The 9854-nt window shown below is 47.4% G+C and overlaps 1 pseudogene; it reads left to right on the top strand.

The window, feature by feature from the left end:
* Window positions 1-9496, top strand: part of LOC100335428 (antigen WC1.1-like) — a 42390-nt pseudogene extending 32894 nt beyond the window's left edge.
* The last annotated feature ends 358 nt before the right edge of the window (window positions 9497-9854 follow it).

Consider the following 9854-nt stretch of genomic DNA (forward strand, 5'->3'; position numbering starts at 1 on the left):
TGAACTTCCAGATGTTCAAGCTGGTTTTAGAAAAGGCAGAGGAACGAGAGATCAAATTGCCAACATCCGCTGGATCATCAAAAAAGCAAGAGAGTTCCAGTTTCTGCTTATTGACTATGCCAAAGCCTTTGACTGTGTGGATCACAAAAAACTGTGGAAAATTCTGAAAGAGATGGGAATACCAGACCACCTGACCTGCCTCTTGAGAAACCTATATGCAGGCCAGGAAGCCACAGTTAGAACTGGACATGGAACAACAGACTGGTTCCAAATAGAAAAAGAAGTATATTGTATAGGAGTATATTGACAAAGCTGTATATTGTCACCCTGCTTATTTAACTTATATGCTAGGTACATTATGAGAAACGCTGGGGTGGATGAAGCACAAGCTGGAATCAAGATTTCTAGGAGAAATATCAATAATCTCAGATAGGCAGATAACACCACCCTTACAGCAGAAAGTGAAGAAGAACTAAAGAGCCTCTTGATCAATGTGACAGAGGAGAGCGAAAAAGTTGACTTAAAACTCAACATTCAGAAAACTAAGATCATGGTATCTGGTCCAATCACTTCATGGCATATAGATGGGGAAACAGTGGAAACAGTGACTTTATTTTTTTGGGCTCCAAGGTCACTGCAGATGGTGTATGCAGCCATGAAATTAGAAGATGCTTACTCCTTGGAAGGAAAGTTATGACCAATCTAGACAGCATATTAGAAAGAAGAGACATTACTTTGCCAAAAAAGGTCCATCTAGTCAAGGCTATGGTTTTTCTAGTTGTCATGTATGGATGTGAGAGTTGGACTATAATGAAAGCTGAGCACTGAAGACTGTATGCTTTTGAACTGTGGTGTTGGAGAAGACTCTTGAGAGTCTCTTGGACTGCAAGGAGATCCAACCAGTCCATCCTAAAGGAGATCAGTCCTGGGTGTTCTTTGGAGGGACTGATGTTGAAGTTCAAACTCCAGTACTTTGGCCACCTGATGGGGAGAGCTGATTCATTTGAAAAGACCCTGATGCTGGGAAAGTTTGAGGGCAGGAGGAGAAGGGGACGGCAGAGGATGAGATGGTTGGATGGCATCAATGACACCATTGACATGAGTTTAGGTAAACTCTGGGAGTTGGAGATGGACAGGGAGGACTGGCGTGCTGCAGTCCATGGGGTCACAGTCTCTGACATGACTGAGTCATTGAACTGAACTCAAGATTAAGTGTTTTATTACTAATGCTGCATAACCAAATTTCCCTGAAAACTTATCAGCTTAAACCTGTTTATTTTGTTCATGATTTTCTGCATAAGGAGTTTGGGAAGCCCTTAGATTGGCAGTTCTCTCTTAGGGTCTCTCTTGAGGCTGCAGTCAGATACTACCTGAAGCTGACATCATCTGAGGACCCACTGTGCTGAAAATCCAGGATGGTTCATGATCAAGCCTGGCAGCTAGAAGTTCACCTGGGCACAGACACATGACAGTCTCTGCAGGACGAGTCTCAACAGGGAAGACTTGCCCTAAAACAAAAGTCCTGAGTGATTTCAGGGGAGGCTGAACAGCCAAAGACCTAATGTTGTAGGGTGAGCAGTGCTATCTTCACTCCCTTCTACTGCTTACCAGGAATTCACGAAGGTCAGCAGAGATTCAAGGGAAGGAGGCATAGACATCACTTCTCGGTGGATGTTAAGATTTTGTGGGTGTTTAAAAACTACCAAGGTGTATAAAATGGGTAATTTTGGATTCTAAATTTCTACCTTTAGTTCTGTCAATTGTAGCTTTATGTTTCTAGGCCTTAGTATATAAAAATTACATCTTTTTAGCATCTTTATTTACATTTTTATATTTTCCAATTTGTTCTTGCTGTATTTCTGTCTGTGTACTTTAATATTCCTATCTGTGCTAGTGGAGTGTTGCACACATCCTCTGGGTTATTTCAAAAACTGACTTTTTTCAGTTCTAGAATTTTTATTAGTTTCTTTGCTATCATTTCTCTGACAAAATACTATCTTGTCATTTCATTATCTAACATTTCATTCATGGTGATTTCAACTTGCCAGGTAACTCCAAGAACTGGATGTCCTGTACATTTTTTTTCTAATGGATTTTTTTCTTTATACAGTTTTGTAATTTTTTTTAAAATCTTTTGTGATTGGGTGTTTTTGATTGACAGACATTATTGGGCTCTTCCTCCCAGGCAGACCCTGAATTGTGCTTCATGTTCCCTGAGCCTGTGCGTCTGGAAGAATTTCTGCTGAGCCTTTCAGAGACTCAGCTCTTACCTCTGAATAGCCAAAGGCATCAGAGAAGCACTCACTTCTGCCCTTTATTCTGAGAGCTTGGCTCCAAAAACTCTCACTGCTTTGGTAGCTCTACGTACAACAATATCAAAAGTATTGATAATTTCTCACTTTTGTAAATTTATTCTTAGCGCAGTGATTGGCTTAAATAAGAAATTTTGGCATTGTCAGACACAGAACTCTCCATAGAGAAGGAAAACTCTTAAATTTACGATAGTGTTACTGCTACCTTACAGCATTTATCTCCACCACTAGGTCATTATTTACCTTAATTCAGTTTTCTGTTCTTTAACCCTCTCAGCCCTGTAATCATTGCTGTTTCTGCAAGAAACCAGACTCAGGTGCTGTCCCAGTACAATGACTCCGTGTCCGAACCAGCAGGCTCTGCGGCCTTAGAGGAGGACGCCCCCTACTGCTCAGGTGAGGGTCCCACAGGACAGAAGGCCCTTCTCATTCCCCTGTCAACGCCCCATTGTCCCATTTCTCTCTCCTCAGACAGCAGACAGCTCCGCCCGGTGGATGGGGGCGGTCCCTGCGCCGGGAGAGTGGAGATCTTTAACAAGGGCTCCTGGGGCACCCTCTGTGATGATGGCTGGGACCTGGATGATGCCCGCGTGGTGTGCAGGCAGATGGGCTGTGGAGACACCCTCAGTGCCACGAGGTCTGCTCACTTCGGGGCAGGATCAGGGCCCATCTGGCTGGACGACCTGAAATGCACAGGAAATGAGTCCCACGTGTGGAGGTGCCCTTCCCGGGGCTGGGGGCGGCACGACTGCAGACACAAGGAGGACGCGGGGGTCATCTGCTCAGGTCTGCGCTGCACACTGTCCACAGGCTGGGGAATGGGCGGGGAGAGGGGGGATTGCTGGAAGACGGCAGTCTGAGCCTTGAGGGAGAGACGCTGAAAGGACCAGAGTAGGAGCCTCCCATGGAGCCTGTCTTTCCAGCAGACGTGAAGACAAGGTGCTTCCTCCTGCAGCAGCTGACATTCTGGTCCTTTATTCTCAGCAGTGTTTCCTGGCAGAGCCATTTCCTACAGCGTCTGCGTGAAAGCAGGGCTCTCTCTTCAGTTCCCTGTGGTAGTACAGTCTAGAGATTCTGTTGTTGTTTTAATGAAAGCACAGACTTACTCTGTTCAGTTCTCTATGCTAGAAGTCTGACCAGGGTCTCCTTGGGCCAACATTCTGGTGTCCACAGAGCTGCGTTCTTTCTGAAGGCACGAGAAGGACTCCTTTCCCAGCGTTTCCCGGTTCCTATGTGGCCTCATTCCTTGGCTCAGAGCCTCTTTCTTCTTCTTCAGACAACAATGCCTCTTCCAGCCGTTCTTCCTCACTCACATTTCCCTCTGACTGGAGCTGGGAAAAGTGATCCATTTCTGAGGATAGTGGGGCTAGGGAGGTGATTACACTGTGCTCAGGTGGTTAATCCACAATATTTCAGATTAATCTCACCATCCCAAGGTATTTACCTTTGTAATATCTATAAGGTCCCTTTTGAAATGTTAGGTAACATATTCACAGGTTCCAGGGATTAAGATTTAGACATATCTGATGTTCATTATTCTGTCTAGTTCTCCAATATCCACATTATACCCTTTCACACACTCTTGTACAGGTTTTGTCAGGAAGCAGGATTCAGCTCCCCTCCCTGCATGTGCCCAGGTTGGTCTTCCTCTCTGTTTGTATCCACTACATCATCATGGTAGAAATATTTAGAAATATAGACACAAATGGAGAAAGATAAGGAGACAAATTTCAGTCTTGTCACCTAGTGGGTACCTCCTCTTCTGGGTCAGGTGAATGTTCACAATTTATGGGAGAGAGGAAAACCCAGAGCACTGAGTGGAGTGCTCACTGTGTCCTGTTTCCTTTCTTTCAGTCTTAGATTTCCTGGCCCTCAGGATGGTCAGCGAGGACCAGCAGTGTGCTGGGTGGCTGGAAGTTTGCTACAACGGGACCTGGGGCAGTATCTGCCACAGCCCCATGGAAGACATCACTGTGTCCGTGATCTGCAGTCAGCTTGGCTGTGGGGACAGTGGAAGTCTCAACCCATCTGTTTCTCTTAGGGAAGGTTATAGACCCTAGTGGATAGATGGGATCCAGTGCAGGAGAACTGACACCTCTCTCTGGCAGTGTCCTTCTGACCCTTGGAAATACACATGCTCTCCATATCAGGAAGCCTATATCTCGTGTGCAGGTGACTTCCTGTCTGTTCCTGTGTCTGTCCCAACAACGTAGGACGTTGTTAGTGTAATTTTATATTTTCCTATCTAAGTAATGAGTTTAGGTTGAGTCTACAAAAAGCTGTGTATGCCTGTGTTTCTGTGTGTTGTATTTGTTGTGGGGTATGGAGACTTGTCCCTGGAGGAGAGTATGGCAACCCACTCCAGTATTCTTGCCTGGAGAATCCCCATGGACAGAGAAGCCTGCCCAACTATAGCCCATGAGGTGGCAAAGATTCTGACAAGACTGAGTGACTAAGCACAGCACAGCACGTGGAGACTTGTAAACAATAAACAAAGTTATTTCACCTGGTGATCAGAATCAGTGAATTTCTCAACCCAAGAGATAATGAGCCTGTGTTTTCACATGTCATTTGCACTGACCCAAGGACCTTAGATAATCTTATGTGGGGACAGGACCACCCCCACTGTCCCTGATCCACTGTTTCCATGTTGTTTGCAGGGAGAAGACCCAAGAGCTGTCCAACTGCTGCCCCCTGCACAGGTATGTCAGCACGCCCCCCTCCCCTGTGGCTCCCAGGGGCTTCTTCCTCCCATGAGGGGAGTCACAGGAGGGGCTGCTGCCTTTTCAGACAGAGAGAAGCTCCGGCTCAGGGGCGGAGACACCGAGTGCTCAAGGCAGGTGGAGGTCTGGCACAGCAGCTCCTGGGGCACCATGTGAGATGACTCCTGGAGCCTGGCAGAGGCCACAGTGGTGTATCAGCACCTGGGCTGTGGCCCAGCCCTGGAAGCCATGCGGGCTGCAGGGTTTGGCCCTGGAAATGGGAGCATCTGGCAGGTCGCGGTGCAGTGTGGGGGCTGGGAGTCCTTGTGAGACTGTGCTGCGGAGCCCTGGGGGCAGAGCGGCTGCAAGCACGAGGAGGATGCTGGTGTGAGGTGCTCTGGTGAGTGAGGGGCTCGGGGTCCACCTTGGGTGAGCTGGGGCAGCGTGGGGGCAGTGGGCTGGGCTGGGGGTGGTGGGGAGTTTGTGTTCAGACAGTGTCCTGGTGCTGAGGCTCTGATCTAGGACGGGGGAGCTAGGAGGACTGGACACTGATGTTGTGGAGACTGAAGGGTGATTTTAGGCTCAGGAGGGAAAAATGGGCTGCCTTGCATCTGGCCAATCACCCTGGTCCAAACAGCTGTTTTTCTCTTTGGGTGCCAGGACAACATTGCCCCTGACTACAGCAGGTACTGTGCCTTCATCTACGGTCAGGGGAGAATACTCAGATTCTTGGGACCTGTTCTGTGGGCTCTCTGACAACTCAGGAGAGGAAAGAGTCTGAGGAACTCCTGGATGGTGGCGGGGAGGTGGGTGGGGAAGCCAGGGCATTACGTTGGGGAACTCCCCTGCCTTGATTCCCAGGGTCAAAGGTTCTCATGCCCGGGGTCCAAGTGGGTCTGGTTCCCATGTTGCATAATCTAAGTTTCTCCCACGTGCCCCTGAGTGTTGCTCCTCATCAGTGAAGTGTGGGTCCCAGGACTGTTTGATGCTCTGTCTCCTGAAGCCCAAGGAGAGGGGATCAGCCAGGTCCTCAAACGCTGTCTTGACAGGGCAGCTCCCTGACAATCCCCAGCTCTGCCTTGGGACCACACTGGCCAGAGTGGAGTTGACTTGTCTCAGGACGAGACCCAGAGGAGCACAGTCTGTTAGCGTACTTGTCCCTGAGGCTGGGACACCATCGTCTGGAGCTTCTGGAAATGCTGGCAGGGGTTTCTCTGTGCCCAGGACCTTCTCCAACCCACTTCCCTTGTTCTTTTTAGGGATGAAACTCAAATCCCTGGCGTCTTCTCCCTGCCTGGGGTCCTCTGCCTCATCCTGGGGGCCCTTCTCTTCCTGGTCCTCATCATCCTGGTGACTCAGCTCCTCAGATGGAGAGCAGAGTGCAGAGGTGGGCTGCAGGTGGAACTGGGGATCAGGAAGAGTGTGTGGAGGCGGGAGATGGCACAGGTGTGAGGAGGGGAACCTGGGCAAGGTCTCTGTTCTGAGTCTGCAGAACTCCATGTTCTCCTCCATGGAACTCTAAGGGCTGAGTAGAAAGAGGACTAGGGTGTGAACTATCATAAGTCATGGCCACTCTTGTGAGACCAGACAGAGTTGGGGCTGAGCTGTATTCAGGGTCAGATGAGGTGAGAAGGTGCCGACACAATGCACTGGATGGGAGGTGATGCTGAGGTCCTGGCAGCCCCTGTGTGAACATTAGGGAGATGAATGTGGGCCTGCTGGATCGGGGTGTCTGGGGCAGCATCTCTGACTTTCTGGGGGATCTTTCAGCTCTATCCAGTTTCAAAGATGCTGTCAATGAAGGCATGTATGAGGAAGTTGATGATTTTGGAACACTGGCGCAGAAAGATCTTCAGGACAGCCCACGTGGGTGTCTCTGCCAGTCCTCCGGGGACCTCTGGTTGTTAGCACCCTCTGGCTGTAAGCTGTCTTCTGATTATCCGCAGACCCCACGTGTGCCCCAGACTCACAGAGGCGGCTCCTCCAAAGCAGTTGGATGGCCTCTTAGAGCCCCGTGAGACCCCAGCCTCTATCTACACTGCAGGAGCCAAGTCTGTCCCATCTCAGACTTAACACAGATCCTGTGGTGTGGGGAGGGTCGTTCTGTGTCTTGTGTGATGTTTGTCTCCACATTAAGCTTCCTTTCAAATGACTCAGGAAACAAGCTGCCATGTTACATGAGGGACAGTGAAGACAACAATGACTACAGATCCACTCCGGGTAATAGACATGGACCTGCCGTAGCTGGGTGTTGGGGAGGAGAGTTTCCTTCATAGAGACGAGATGCAAAGAAAACAGTCTTCTTTTGATGGACCAGAGGGATCCCCTGAGTCCAGACAGGGTCTGTCCTCCCCCTTCTCTGGCTGTTCTGTGATGTCTCATGCTGGGGCTGGGCTTTATATGTCCTTAGTCACCCTCATTCCATCACAACAGGTACACATTGCTTTAAGAAATAGCATCTGTAAAGCACAGTTTGTCAACTTATTTTAGTAATCCTCATTGGTGTAAGTGTTGCTTTGAAATATTTAATTTTAATAAAGAAATATTGATATTTTGGAATCATCTTTTGGTTTATGGACATATCAAAATGAAACATGGTCTTCAAGAAAAAAATGTATTGAAACAATGAGTGACTGGTGCTTCTGTTTAGTGGCTCAGAAACTCTGGTTCAGAAGGGATCTTAGGTCTTTTCCAGACCAACCCACTTATTGTAGTTTCATCTGACTCCCTGCTCTGCCCTCAGAAGCCCCAGATCAGAGGACTGATGCCCCTGGTGAGGATTATGATGATGCTGAAGAGGTACCAGTGCTTGGGGCTCCTCCTGCCACTCAGGGGAGCAAGGAGGAAGTGTTCCCAGAGAAGGAGGATAGGATTGAGACCCTCTCAGAGAGATGAGTGGGGTTAGCTGATCTCCTGCAGTCTTTGGTCTCTGTCCTGGAAAGGGTGAATTTGAGCTCCTCAATGCCCATCCTTCTTAGAGATTCCAAACTTGGATGACCTTGTGTATTTGATAGCATCACTTTGATCATATTCCTTTCTTTGTTCCTGTCAGGCTCCTTGGGCTCCTTGGGAGGGAGGAATCACTCTGTGTTCTTGGGATCTGTGTCTCCATAATGTTTGAGTAAATTTATCAATGCATCTTTGGTATATTTTTGTTAAGACTTGTAGATTAATTGAGTATATTTACCAAGTCTAAAAATGGAAAAACTATTTTGATAACATCTTTGCACTGTCTCATTCATGAAATGTAATTAGAGATTTAAAAAAAGATATTGCAGTAATGGTATTTGTGAAGCATTTTGATAATTTAAGATGTGTTGTGTTTGTATGTTACAGTAACATGTACAAAGTCTAAGATATACAGTGGCCTTAACATTAAGCCATGGTGGTGTATTATAGATTCAGAATCTATAACCTCTGGGCATATAAGGGTTTCTCAGATGGGTGGGCAGCTAAGGGCTTCCCAGGTGGCTTAGTGGTGAAGGATCTGCCTGCCAGTGCAGGAGATGGAGGAGATAGAGGTTCAGTCTTTGTGTTGGGAAGATCCCCTGGAGAAGGAAATGGCAGCACACTCCATTATTCTTGCCTAGAAACATCCACGGACAGAAGAACCTGGCAGGTTACAATCCATGCAAAAGAGTTGGGCACATCTGAGCATCCATGCACTCCACAGAGTCTAATCTGCTCCAGAAATTTAGTGGCGGGAGAAGACACTCATTCTCCAGAAAAGAATGTATCTCCATCTGAGGGCCCATGTAGTCCCTGGGGAGGGCCCACTATGGTGCAACCTGTGATCATATTTGTGGGTATTTGGGAACACACATCAGGGCAACCAACAGCAGAGTTGGATTGTCAGTGAGGAGTCAGATTGTTTCCGTCTTCAGTCTCCCTCTCATTGTGATTTCATGTCTGTCAGTTGTGAGAGGAGAAAATTTAAATTCGCTATTATGATTCTTACCATACCTGGGCATCTTCTTGCTGGTTATGTAGCTTGGAAACACGTTTTCCCAGAGCTCCTGTGTGAGCACAGTTCTCTTGTGATGCAGAATTTCCACATGAGCTAAGGCCTCAGAGAGCATGGACTGGATCTGAGAGGACAGCCCAGGTCCATCCTCACTGTAACTGATGTGAAATAGTCTGAGCCTCCTGCCCACACCTGGGTCCCAGGGATGCTTTGTCACCACCACTTGCTTAACTCGCTTCCACCACACTGTCCAGTTCCTTTGTCTCAGTTCTAATCAAACTTCTCTTTGCTATTTCAGGCTCTTCTCTGAACGTCTCTAGAGAGGAAGCTGATGCTGGGGAAAGAGAAGAAAGCCCCTGGCTGCTTCGGGGAGAGAAGTGGGACCCTGGTTATGATGACATTGAACTAAGTGCCCAGGGAATATCCACAGTGACTTTCCCATGATGTTATATTGAATATGAGATGAAACCTCAGAGAGTTTAATTGCCTGTGTTTCAATAGAGTAGTGCTGATCTATGATTGTGTTATATGGAAATTGTTCAAAATGAATGATTCTGAATAGAGTACCTTTTTTACTTTATTGATAATTTAGCAAGTTCCATGTCAAATGCTTTTTGAAGATCAGTCCTGAAACACCATTTCCTCAAAGGAAATACAAGATGATGAACTGACCTGCTTTCTCACCTCCCTCAGAGACTAAAGAAGGCATGATTTTGTCCAGAATCACAGATGCTCCAGGTCATTCTTACTTAAACAAGGGATCAAAACTTGGTCCTCACTCACACTCTTTCCTCCCAAAATGAACTCATTGAAAAATCCCAAGCCAGAACATTCATGTATGTTCTTCCCTGACATGTCATGTCTCCTGTTTTAACT

This window comes from Bos taurus, chromosome 5 (genome assembly GCF_002263795.3).
Source record: "Bos taurus isolate L1 Dominette 01449 registration number 42190680 breed Hereford chromosome 5, ARS-UCD2.0, whole genome shotgun sequence".
NCBI classification, from domain to species: Eukaryota; Metazoa; Chordata; class Mammalia; order Artiodactyla; family Bovidae; genus Bos; species Bos taurus.